Source organism: Aethalodelphis obliquidens, unplaced genomic scaffold (assembly GCF_003676395.1).
Source record: "Aethalodelphis obliquidens isolate GAN/ISIS:26980383/991018 unplaced genomic scaffold, ASM367639v1 scaffold6, whole genome shotgun sequence".
In the NCBI taxonomy this organism is placed as follows: domain Eukaryota; kingdom Metazoa; phylum Chordata; class Mammalia; order Artiodactyla; family Delphinidae; genus Aethalodelphis; species Aethalodelphis obliquidens.
The window spans coordinates 50012516-50026264 of NW_020837950.1; the positions used below are offsets into that span (position 1 = coordinate 50012516).

Genomic DNA, 13749 nt, shown 5'->3' on the forward strand with positions numbered 1-13749 from the left:
CTTCATATAACTCACCAATATTCATTATTATTTTCTTTAATTTTAGCCATTCTGGATATGCAATAATATAACTGTGATTTTAATTTGCATTTCCTTGATTACCAGGGAGATGGATCATCTTTTCACATACTTATTAGTCATTGGGGAATCATCTTTTGTGAAGCACCTTTTAAATCTTTTGCCCAGTTTTAAATTGAATTATCTATTTTTGTTATTGATTTTTAATCTTTATGTATTTTTTATACGAGTCCTTTGTCAGTCCTTTTCCAGAAAAATGTATTATGAATACCTTCTCCCACTCCATGGCTTGTCTTTTCCATATTCTTATTGGCATCTTTGATAAACAGAAGTTATCAATATTAGTCAAGTCCAATTTATCAATCTTTTCTTTTATGATTAATACTTTTTTGTGTGTCTGCTTACAAAATTTTTGCCCACCCTCATGATGGTGAAGATAATCTCTCATGTTATCATCTAAAAGATTTATGGTTTCCTTTCACATTTATGTCTACTTGGAATTAATGTTTATGTATGGTTACACTTCGTTTTTTTCCATGGGACCATCTAGTAAACCCAGTACCATTTATTGAAAAGACTATTCATGTCCTCATGGAGTGTTCTTTTCGTGTATTTGCTTTTGTCCTTGTTGGACACATTACAGTTTACATGTGCCCAATTAAAAGGATTTATGAATTCATTTTCTTAAAGAGTAAAATAGTATAGTATTTCATAATAAGATGTAGCTTATCAGAACTTCTGGTATTTATAGATGTTCACTGATTATTTCATGGCAAAGAAGCTAAGGTGAGTTCCAAATTTATTTTACAGAAAAGATGAGTTCCAAATAGCTTTTCTTTTTCTGTGATGATCACTGGCTGGCAGGGGTATACTTCATGAAGTTATTTTCAATTTAAAAAAAATCAATCTTTCTTTTCAAAAGGAAGGTTAAGTTAAACAAAAAATCGAGTAAGCAAATGCTTTTCAAGTGAAAGTACCAAAAATAGCAAATGGATATGTATACTAGGAAATACTTCATGTCATATGATTTTGCTGCTGAAAATAGGTTACAGATTTCACATTCTTAAAAGTGAAAAACTTGGCAAGAGAATTTTATAACCTGTTTTAAAATATTATAAGCAAATAATTTTAGTTAATTTTGAACACATTTATTACAAATACAAAAATATAATATCTTCTGATTAGTTTCCATAATAACTGATTAACAAACCTTAGAACGTATAAAATTTGCTTCTTGAATTTCAGCAAGTCTTTGTATAATGGGTGACTAGGAATAAAACTCCAAGTATCATTATTTAGTAAGTTTAGCCAAGATTTATATATCTTTTGAGATCTCTTTATTAACTGTAGTGATTAGACCCAAGGATCAAAATAAACTAAACTCAACAAGATTTTCTAATCTCTGTATGACAGATTGTTAAACCAAGATTTAAAAAACAAAGTGGCATTCAATCACATTACTCTAAAGATGTCATCAGGATAACTTTTAATGAAGGTCTGCTAGTTTTCTATTGATACACAGCAAATTACAAATTTAGTGGCTTAAAACAACACTCATGTGTTAGTACTCAGTTCTGCAGGTCAGAAGTCCAGCACAACCTGGCTGAGTTCATGCTCAGGGTATCACAGAGTTGATAGCAAGATGTTGGCTGGACTAAGAGTTGCTCTCAGCTCTGGAGGCAGCCTGCATTCCTTGTCATGTGGCCTCATCCATTTAGAAGCCAGAAACAGTGCAATGAATCTTCTCATGCTTTGAGTCTCTGACTTTCTCTTTGATCCCTGCTTTTAAAGGGCTCATGTGATTAGGTCGGGCCCACCCAAAGAATCTCTCTAGGAGACGGAAGGCGTGAGGGGAAGGCGCGGGTGGAAGGCTGGGACGCGCGGCGTGGGCGGTCCTCGGGCGCGCACCGCCCTCCTCTCTCTGGGTCTCAGAAGTCTGAGCCAGTGACCGGCGGCGGCTGCAGCGCGTGGGTCCCTGAGGCCTCGTGTGCCTCCAGCTTCCTCTGCTGACAGAGCTCAGCATCTTGCCACCTGGCAGAAGAGCAGATAATTAGAGGGTCCATCTCCATTTCCACAGAGCAGCCAATTATGTGTGGATTTGATTGGGAGGAAAATCCTGCAAAAATGTCTCTGTACCCATCTCTTGAAGACCTGAGGGTAGACAAGGTGATTCAGTTTTTATGGAATTGAACTTTAAATTAACCATAGTAGACTTTGAGCAGAGTTTTTTTTTTATTTTGAAAGCAGCAGTTGATACTGGCAAATGTTGGATTGGAAGATAAAGAGGGCTACAATCTACATCAGGCTGACCTCTTTAAGGAGAAGCAAATTATATGGGTATTTCCATTAGAAGACTTTTTATGTCCTGAGCAGAAAGCTAGCTGCCTGGAGATGTAACAGCAAGCTCAAACTGCCTTTTCTGCAAACCCTGCCAATCCAGCAATTCTATCTGAAGCTTCTGCTCCCATCTCTCAAGATGGAAATCTCTATCCTAAACTGTATCCGGAGCTCTCTCAGTACATGGGCCTGAGTTTAAATGAAGAAGAAATACGTGCAAATATGGCCATGGTCCCTGGAGCACCAAGTCAGGGGCAGTTGGTAGCAAGAGCTTCCAGTATGAACTATATGGTGGCTCCTGTAACTGGTAATGATACTGGAATCCACAGAGCAGAAATTAAGCAAGGAATTCGGGAAGTCATTTTGTGTAAGGATCAAGATGGAAAAATTGGACTCAGGCTTAAATCCATAGATAATGGTATATTTGTTCAGCTAGTCCAGGCAAATTCTCCATCCTCGCTGGTTGGTCTGCGATTCGGGGACCAGGTGCTCCAGATCAACGGGGAGAACTGTGCTAGCTGGAGCTCCAACTGAGCACACAAGGTGCTCAAGCAGGCTTTTGGAGAGAAGATTACTATGACCATTCGTGACAGGCCCTTTGAACGGACAATTACCATGCATAAGGACAGTACTGGACATGTTGGCTTTGTCTTTAAAAATGGAAAAATCACATCCATAGTTCTGCAGCTAGAAACGGTCTTCTCACGGAACACAACATCTGTGAGGTCAACTGACAGAATGTCATTGGACTGAAGGGCTCTCAAATCGCAGACATACTGTCAACAGCTGGGAATGTAGTTACTATTACAATCATGCCTGTTTTTATATTGGAACATATTATTAAACGGATGGCACCAAGCATTATGAAAAGCTTGATGGATCACACCATTCCTGAGGTTTGGAAGTCACGGCACAGTAGTAACTTCACTGAAGTTCTCCCGTTTACATCTCTGGCAACGTACCTTTCTATTATGCACATGAAGCTTTCTAGGAGCCAGCAGGCATATGCTGCATGAGGACCTTCCTGTCTTACAGTAGGGCTGGGGATCTTACTGTTTGATCTGATATCTTGTTCAGACTTCAATATAGTTGTAGCCTTATCCTGATTTTACAGTTGAAAGCCTTACTTTCATAGACTAGTGTCTTTACTGGAAACCAGATGCTTTTACAACCCGTGTCATTAGGATGACTGATACAGGCTCAGCTTTGTTGGAACCAGTCACCTTCGATCCTGGGTATCAGGTAGTGCTGTTCATATCACTTTAGTTCTATGGTATATGTGCGTTTTTACTGTTACCATAGTACATTTAGAATGATTACTTTTTTCTTTCGGTTCTGTTTGTATAAAACACCAATTAAGTAACACTGGTTTCATTCCATGTAAGCATTATTATACAGTGTATGTAGGCTGCAAGAGACTATATTGACTGTCATTATGTTTTAACTACCTTTACTTAATATGCTTGGACTGTCACCTTAACAAACAACATTAAGCATCTAGAATAAAAGCCAAACTATTGCTGCCTTTCTAAAACCCCAAATGCAGTTCTCTGTTAAACTGAAACGGACACTAGCCCAGAGCAGTGTAACGGTACATATTGAGCAATAGCACAGCTGCTTAGTTGCATTTGAGATTTTCTAGTCCTTGTGTAATGGAAACTTTTCCTCTAAAAGTTACTGGTGTCACTTTCTGAGAAATGAATCACTATATATGTAATGTAAAAATTCTTGTACTAAATAGGATAAACTTTGACTTCTTTTTCATGTGTAGATTAAGTGGGATAATACCTGGTTTTGGCACTTACATGTAACCTAGCTGCTCTGGGATGTCTTAGAATGCTATCCTGGTCATTTGTTCCATTTCCTGACCCCTCCCTGCAAACAGAATGACAGTGACACTTCATCCTGATTTGTTTTTCCTTCTCTTTGGTTTATGCCTATTCTATTTTAATTGAAAATGTATAAATAAAGTTAGATTTTAGTCTGAAAAAAAAAAGAATCTATTTTAAGGTAAACTGATTCTAGATCTTAATTACATTTGCAAAATACCTTCACAGCAAAGCTAGATTAGCCCTTGGTTGAATGCAATAAATGGGAGTCCCGGGTACACTAGGGGCTAGGATACGTTGCAGGGCCAACCTTAGAATTCTGCCTTCCACAGGGCCAAAAAGTTATGTGCATATCTTGATTATTACAGAATAATGATGGGGTTTTTTTGCAGCTGGAAAAGAGGAACTGTTTTTAATTTATTTTTTATTGAAGTATAGTTGATGTACAATGTTGTGTTACTTTCTGGTATACAGCAAAGTGATTCAATTATATATATAATAGAGTATATGTATTCTATTACCTGTTCTTTTCCATTATGGTTTATTATAGGATATTGAATATAGTTCCCTTTGCTGTATAGTAGGACCTTGTTGTTTATCCATTTTATAATTATTTGCATCTGCTAATCCCAAACTCCCAATCTATCCCTCCCCCACCTCTCCTCTTCCTTAGCAACCATAAGTCTGTTCTCTATGTCTGTGAGTCTATTTCATTAATAAGTTCATTTGTGTCATATTTTAGATTCCACATATAAGTGATATCATATGGTATTTGTCTTTCTCTTTCTGACTTCACTTAGTATGGTAAACTCTCGTTCTATCCATGTTGCTGCAAATGGCATTACTTCATTCTTTCTAATGGATGAATAGTATTCCATTGTGTGTATGTGTGTATATATATATATATATATATATATATATATACACACACCACATCTTCTTTATCCCAGAATAGTGATTTTGATGTATGTAAGATAAGAAATAAATCTTATGAGCTAAATACAAAATCATTTATAAATTATCAATGTTCCATTTATTATTCAAACATTGTCGGCTCATCAGTAGAACATCAAAAGGTGGGCAAAAAAAGATTTAGTTGTCTTTGATTTTCTCGTGCCAACTTTCAATAATATAAAAACAATGATTTTATTTACATTAAAAAAATTTAATTGTGAAGATTTAATTGTCTACAGGGAACAATTTGATTTAACAATTTGTTATTCTAATTTATAACTTTTACATGTTTAAATATAGAGTATATGGACTGGCCTTATATATATGGTATATAAGGATGGGTTTGTTCTTTTCCCACTAAATAGGGCTCTCTCTTTTTTTTAAAGCTAAGTGATTAAGGTGCTTACTAATATTAGCACATGTTGGGCTGTTTTGTAAGACAATCTGTTTCCCTCTATTCCTTGATTCCCTGAGCTAACTTACAGGGTCTCTGGGCCTGCTAAATCACAGATATGGTATATGCTGAGCAATCCTGCAGCAACTTCTGGTCACTGTCTCCTAAGTTATACCCCAGAACCTCCCTATTCTGAGCAACAGAATAAATAAAATGCTCTTGCTACAAATTAGTATTCCAACTAATTTCCCACCCATTGTTTAGATGATATGGGCAAGGTCTTTGTACAAGAACAATCTAGTTGAAGTAATTTTTACTAGCTTATTGTACTGGGCATTTTACCCTTCTCAGAAGATTTTCTGTGATAAAAAAGAAAAGTTTCTTTGGGACCAGGTAAAGTTCTACTTGGTAGCATCATCATGAAGTGATGTCAATATGTTAGGCAGTCTGAGAGGTCATATGAGGCAGGGTCTCTGACACAGATTCACCAGAGCTGGCTTCCCTAAGATATCCTTTTATTTCCTCCCAGATAATCTGTCAGCAGGAGCAGTAATTGTGATTTGTATGGATGGGTTCCTTTTAAGTTCTTGACCATATTTAAGTAACTCATCCAGACACACCATATTAACCATATGTCAAATCGTAACTGCATAGTATTCATAATATTCATAGTATTCAAGTATGCAACATGGCAGTATTCAATGACAGTCCTATGTTCTTTATTTGAGACATTAGAGTTGTATATTCGGGTCACCCAGACTTCTGAAACCAGTTAATGTAACATACTCTGACTAAAAAAAGCACATATGGTGGCAAAAGACTGGATAAAGGGCACATAATCACCAGGAAGTTCAAAGCTTCCAAGACCTGCTGATAATTCAAGCTAGTGACTATCAGATGGCATTGTTTTCAAATCTTGACAGAAATCCTGACTGTTGAGTGCTCAAGGCACAACTAATCCACAGCTAAACCTCTGGTGTATTTCTTTTTTTCAACAGCTCCCTAGAAACCTGCTAAGTCTTGGTGGTCTTTTGCTCACCCTGAGACTCCACAAAATCTCAACATCTCTGTGGCTATAATAGGCTGGTACTCAGATTAGAACCTGTCTGTCCACCATCCATTACATTACTGTGATGCCTCAGACCAGTTAGTAGATTTCTCATCTTCAAATACATAGAGCATTTCTTAATCGGTTATACCTATTTAACTAAATCCCATCTCTGCCTGAATGAAGGCAATTCCTAATCTTGATTACCTTTTCAAAATACAGTTACCTGGAGGAAGAGAAAGGAAATTATACCAACAGAGATCTTATGTTTGTCCTAATGGCCTTATGGTGAGAACCTGAGAGGTATTTAAATTTAATACCCGTTGGGAATTCACAGAAGAGACCTGAATTTAGTGCAAGGATCTTTAATTCATGGAACTATTTGATGGTCCATAAACAAGTATATGTCTCTCTGCTCTCCTGTTACCTGGAAGGGGAGGGGACTGCAGTTTTCTTTCATTTTATTTCCCAAATTGTATATTATCATTCCCCAAGGCTGAATCCAAGAAATAATATCCCAGTGTATGGGGAAAATCAGCAACTGGATTTCCTTTTTCAAGGGTATACTCAACCTAGCTAACCGTGAGGACTGAACAAATTCTGAAAGCATTTAAACCTTACTGTATCTTAAGTCCAGGAAAGAAAAGGTGGAAAAAAAGATGTGTTTGTATCACTAAACTGTCTTCCATTTTAGCTAGCCAGCGTATTGGGGTATGCCATTCTCAAATGTTGGCATAATGGCTTACATTTTAATGTGTACCTGGGTGATGTAGAAGGAAAAAAGGAAAATCATCCTATACACCAGCACTATTCAATAGAACTTCCTGAGATGATGGACATGTTCTACATCTGTATTCAATATGGTAGCCACTAGGCCAAACATGACTGTTGGGCACCTGAAACATGGTTAGTGTAACTGAGGGACACAATTTTTATTTATTTAACTGCAGTTAACTTAAACTTGTATTCAAATGTCCACATATGGTTAGTGGCTACCATATTAGACAGCACCGCTATTGACACAAAACAGCAACACTCCATTCTGAAGTTTGGTTCAGAAAGATACATATTCAGAGATACCAAAAATTGGGGGCTGATTAATTACAAATTCTTACTCAATCTTCTAATTTCCAGTAGAGAACTAATCCTTGTGTTGCAATTTCAATATGGCTCTTCAATTCATCCTAGTTAATGATTAATAGCACCTTCTCTAATAGAGTGTGAAAGCTCCCAAAGAAAAATATGATCTTAAAATATACCTGTAATGTACTGTAATCCACCTCAGACATTTAAGTATTTCTTACAACAACTTGCTTGAGAAGAACATGATGTATGCCTTTAACAGATAAGGATAATTTAGAGCAGCAAAATATCTAAATGTGCATATTATAAAAATAGGAAAATGATTTACAGCGCAGACTGCGTACTCTTTCTTTCTTTCTGGAGTCCATGTTTGTGTGTGTGTGTGTGTGTGTGTGTGTGTGTGTGTGTGTATGTGTGTGGTTATTAACTGTGTGGATCCAGGGCAGCACACACTCACTTTCCAGAGCACCCCCAGATTTTTATCTTTTACTTAGCTTTGGCAAACGTACGTGACGATACTGGTGCTTAAAGTGACCACTAAACTAATAAGCGCTTTACAGCAACCTCAGACTTCTGAAATGATCTTGAACAAATAGGAAAGCACTGTAAGTGAAATTAATGAAATAAACAGTAGTTATAAAGTCTATTTATTATCATTCAAATTGTAACTTGTGACCTCTCTTATTTAAGGGTCATCTTTCTGCGGTATAGTAAGAAGTAAAAAAAGCGTATTTCACACATGCCTTTCAAACCAAGTGGCAGTTGCTTCTCCACACTGCCTTCTTCTCCCTGCCACTCTCAGGGCTGTCTGGGTGCTTCACTGTGATTAACCTCTCAAAACACCAGTGCCACTATCCTCCCATTATTACTGTGACTGTCGTATAGGGAAAGTCCCACTTCTCTTTACTGCCCTCTGCCATGATTTCTCAAAACTGAACCAAGAACAAAGGTTACAGACTCAGTGAAAGTTTCATGCTCATCAGAGGGAATTTTAATCTGAAATACTGATATGGGAGATGGACAGGAAACCCAAGACTGGATGCTGATGTGCAAGGAAACGTGTTATAACCTCTAAAAGATCCTGCATGGGCTGACTGACTTGCTAGACTTGCTTTCATCTGGAATACAATCCTTATCTTTTCAAAGAGAGTGGCTCCTTAAAAAATTCACCCCTAAATTTAGGGTTGGTCTCAGGCTCTAAAGTCTGTTTTCTTTCTTCAATAGGGCAATTCTCAGGTCTCAATAACCTACAAGGTCACATTTATTTCCCCATGTCCAAGATACTCGGAATAGTACAGGATGGCTTTTTGTATGTCAAATCAGGGTCCCTTTGTGATTCTACTTCCAGTATGACTGACCTTCCTTGTTTTACTGGGACAGATCCCGGTCTTTTACTGGGTTTTTGTCCCCATACTATTTTCTCAAGTGAAAATGAAAAGAACAAATTTCTGTATTTGACAGCATTTTTCTGATAGTTTTATGGTTTGGTTTTCTGAGATCTCCTGATAATCCTCAAATCTATCCTAATTTACAACTGGAGAATAGAAATGAGCCATGGGGTAACAAAGAAACAAAAAAAAGTCTGACAGCAATAACAAGTGACAGGTCAAAGAGGAAAAGACATAGGAGCAATGAGAACAACATAGATGTCTGCCAGAATTTTTGGCAAAAAGCAAGATACGGCTTACACATAGTACCAAGTCAAGGATGGGGGAGGGGAAGGAATGTTTCCATACTGTAGCACAGAACTGTAATTATAAAATAATTACCCTGAGTCATCAAGTAAATTCTTAACTACATTTAATCTACTGTCTTTATTAAGGCAGGGAAGGATATAATAAATTTAATGGAGCTGTCTATCTATATTTTATATTCTTACCTCTCATCTTCTGAATAATTTGGTTGTTTCTGAATTAATTTATGTGATTACATCACAGTATTAGCTGGGTAACTTCTGAACTAGTTAAGGTGTTGTCTTTTTCTTACTCTGACTCATGCTGACATTCAAATGATCCTTTTAAGAAGTAAGATTCACTTATTCTTCTTGAAATATATTTGTCTACCAAATTACTATTTAGTAATATTAAATGCATAATTCAGTTACTAAATTGCTATTAGTAATTTGTGAATTTAGAACGTGTAAATATTTGCTAGTTTAATATCTTTCTATGAAGTTGGTTTTAGTTTAATTCTGTAGTTTTGCCCTCCAGTTCTGGACTTCAATAGTATAACAAACATCATGTCATTTATCACGCTCTCGGCATGCTCCGGACTGCACATGTAATTGAAATGGAAAGCAGCTATTGGCTGTAAAGTCTTCTGGTGTGTTAAAAAGCAGACTACTAGCTATATCTTAAACCTGTCACTAATTGTATGACATGGAAATTATTTAGTTTCCCTGTGTCTCAGTTTGCTCAACTGGAAAGACAGGAAAATTTTCTCTCCATCTCGATGTTGGTATAAAAATGTGTGTGAAAGAGCTGTATTTGAAATTGACAGAAAATAAATGGTCATTTTTATTAGTTTCATAGTGGCAGGAATATAGTTTTACCTAGTGAGAAAAAGTTTTCCCCATCATTTTCCTACCCCAGTTCTTTTCTTATTATAGGAATGGGCTAAACTATGGCTTTGGAAACCTGATTGATGACTTTGAACTTACACTTTTAGAGAACTGCGGTAACTGCTAATGGCATCGTCAGGATTATCTAATCCACATGAACTAATGGAAAAGAATTCCGTATCTACAGTAAAGAGAGAATTTTCCCTGAGTCTATCTTTTTTGGTATATGTTTGAAGTGGGGCAAGATAACAATATTGAAGGGCAGAGAATTACTATTTGATGATAATTCTGCCATTTATGTAATAACAAATGCAACAATTTTTTTGAGAGCCAGATATTGCTAAATGCTGTGAGGGACACTATTGCGAATACAGAAAGACATATTGATGTAAAACTATCAATAGGAAAATACTAAATGGTAAAATGGAATAAGTTATTTTTCTACTCAGGGGTATTGAGGAAGACTTTGAATTTGAGGAAATATGAGACCTGAGTCTTAAAGACTGAATTGTATTTTAAAACAACAGTGAAGAGTCGGTTTCTAGTTATATATTATAGAATTATATAGAACTACATAGAATATATATTACATATCCTATTTGATATATATATATATATGTAAAATAATGGAAATAAATAGCATGTTTATGGAATCATGAGACATTCAGTGGGTTTGGAAATTCAGCAGGCTTATGAAGAAAAGTTGTGGGAGATAGATTGGAAAGGTGTACAGAGGGACAAGATAAGATTGTGGAAGTATTCTGAATGCCCTATTTATTTTGGATTTTATTTTATGTGTAATGGAGAAATATTGGCACTTTTAAATTGTGGAAGCAAGATTTGTGTGTGACAAGCAGTTTGTATTTTAACAATTCAGTTGGTGCCTGAGTGGATGAGGATAGGGAAAGACACAACCATCTGTGAGGAAACAGAGACTAAGATGATTGCTCTCGGTAAATAGGGAAAAGAGAAGATATGATTAAGGGTGTTACAGGGAAATGATCAGTAGAACTTGTTGGCATATTGGACATAATGTAAAAGAGAAAAGAGAATCAAAGATGACTCTGGGACATAATAGATCACATAGTTGAGGTAAACGGTGATGTCATTTATTGGGATGAAAAAATCCGGAAAGAAGAATATGCTGTCAGTATTTCTTGGGTTGTGTTCAAGTGTATCTATCTAGTATGAAGTCTGACTTTGTTTTGGTGGAACTGTTCTGGGTGCTGAAAAAAATAGCCATGATGCGGCTCAGTGATTGGGTTTCTGAAGAACAGTAAAGATATGGGTTTCAGAGTAAAGAAGTTCAGGGTGTCAGAAGGCTCATAAATATTGAATTCATCAATTTATTTATAAGGAATAGGAGGAGATAGGCTGGAGAGGGAGTAATACTTTTTCCTTGGCAACAGTTTTTGAAATTTTCCCCTCTGAGTCACATCCTCTAATTTCGTATTTCTCAAAGCATGGCTACCTGAGTAGCAGCAACAGCAACTTGGAACTTGTTCAAGGTACATCTTAGATCCCACCCATTACCTACTAAATCAGGAATTCGGGGCCTTTGAGGGCCAGAATCTGTGTTTTGAGAATATCACCAGGTGATTCTGATTCACTCTAAAGAGTCTCAATCTTCATTGCACATTGGAATCATCAGGGGATCATTAAAATATACTGATACCTGGACCATGTCCAGTGATTCTGCTATAGACAAGTGTGTGCCCTGGGCAACAGGACTAGGAATTTTGAAAGTTCCCCAGGTGATTCTAATGTGCAACTAGGGCTGAGAACTGTTGTTCCAAAGAGTAATTACAAAGAGATCCTAAGAGGAGTTTTCTTCAACCTTTAAAGTGCAAACCAGCCATCTAGGGTTACTCTTAAAAGTGCGAATTCTGATACAGTAGGTCTGAGGTGGAGCCTGAGAGTCTTCATTTCTAGTCTGCTCCTCTGTGAGCCATGTGTGACCACAGACTACGCTTGAAAGAGAAAAGCTCTAGAGCAGATTTGCCAAGCATGTATGACACATCTTCTACAGTGTGAAGAAACAAGGGATTAGTTGGGGACGATTAGTTTGGCATAAGAATGGGTTGCTCAGCAAAATAGATCAGAAGTGGGAGTAGAAGCCAATAAAATTTACAAACATACTCAATTTTCATAATGTTTTTAGATCGAATTGTCCAAAAATACAAGCACTTTTTAAAAAGACTAGTCTTTTAAATCTAGTATGGGATCAAGCTAGTCTGAAGGGGTCAAAATTAAAATTTTGCCAGTAGGCTCCAAGAGAATCGTTGGATTATCATATTTCTTCCATGTTCTCCTGGAGAGAACGTGGGTTTAATTTCCTAGTATAACATCGATAGTCCTACCAAATGTTATTCTGGAAGGATTAAGCCACACAGACTTGTATTACTCTACTCACAGGTCAATAGGAAAGTATTTGTGTATTTTCACTTAATAGTAAAAGTCAACCTATAATTTTGGAACTTTAGAACTATGGGGAAAAAGATCCCAAAAGAGGATTATATAGCCTTTTTGGCCATTTTTTAAGAAATGTGCCTTTGTAGTTTTTTTTATATGCACACTTAAGTACATATAGTATTACAATTGGTAATTAATCAGTAAGCTGAACTTGGCATGAATTTTTGTTTTGCTTGCTTTTGTTTTTTTGCTTTTTTTGGTCTCTTTTTAAAATTTTTATTTTATTATTTTTTATACAGCAGTTTCTTATTAGTTATCTATTTTATACATATTAGTGTATATATGTCAATACCAACCTCCAAATTCATCCCACCATTAGCACTGCTGCCTGCCTCCACTTTCCCCCCTTGGTGTCCATACTTTCATACTCTACATCTGTGTCTCTATTTCTGCCTTGCAAACTGGTTCATTTGTACCATTTTTCTAGATTCCACATACATGCATTAATATATGATATTTCTTTTTCTCTTTCTGACTTACTTCACTCTGTGTGACAGTCTCTAGGTCCGTTCACGTCTCTACAAATGACCCACTTTCATTCCTTTTTATGGCTGAGTAATATTCCGTTGTATATATGTACCACATCTTCTTTATCCATTCATCTGTCGATGGGCATTTAGGTTGCTTCCATGACCTGGCTATTGTAAAATATACTGCAATGAACATTGGGGTGCATGTGCCTTTTTGAATTATGGTTTTCTCTGGGTATCTGCCCAGTACTGGGATTGCTGGGTCATATGGTAGTTCTATTTTTAGTTTTTTTAGGAACTTCCATACTGTTCTCCATAATGGCTGTATCAATTTACATTTCCACAAACAGTGCAAGAGGGTTCCCTTTTCTCCACACCCGCTTCAGCATTTGTTGTTTGTAGATTTTCTGATGATGCCCATTCTAACTGGTGTGAGGTGATACCTCATTGTAGTTTTGATTTCCATTTCTCTACTAATTAGTGATGTTGAGCAGCTTTACATGTGCCTCCTGGCCATCTGTATGTCTTCTTAGGAGAAAGGTCCATTTAGATCTTCTGCCCATGTTTTGATTGGATCGTTAGTT

At 36.6% G+C, this 13749-nt stretch overlaps 1 pseudogene; it reads left to right on the forward strand.

The window, feature by feature from the left end:
- The first annotated feature begins 2106 nt into the window (after positions 1 to 2106).
- Positions 2107 to 3371, forward strand: LOC113619263 (syntenin-1-like; annotated as a pseudogene).
- Positions 3372 to 13749: the final 10378 nt, after the last annotated feature.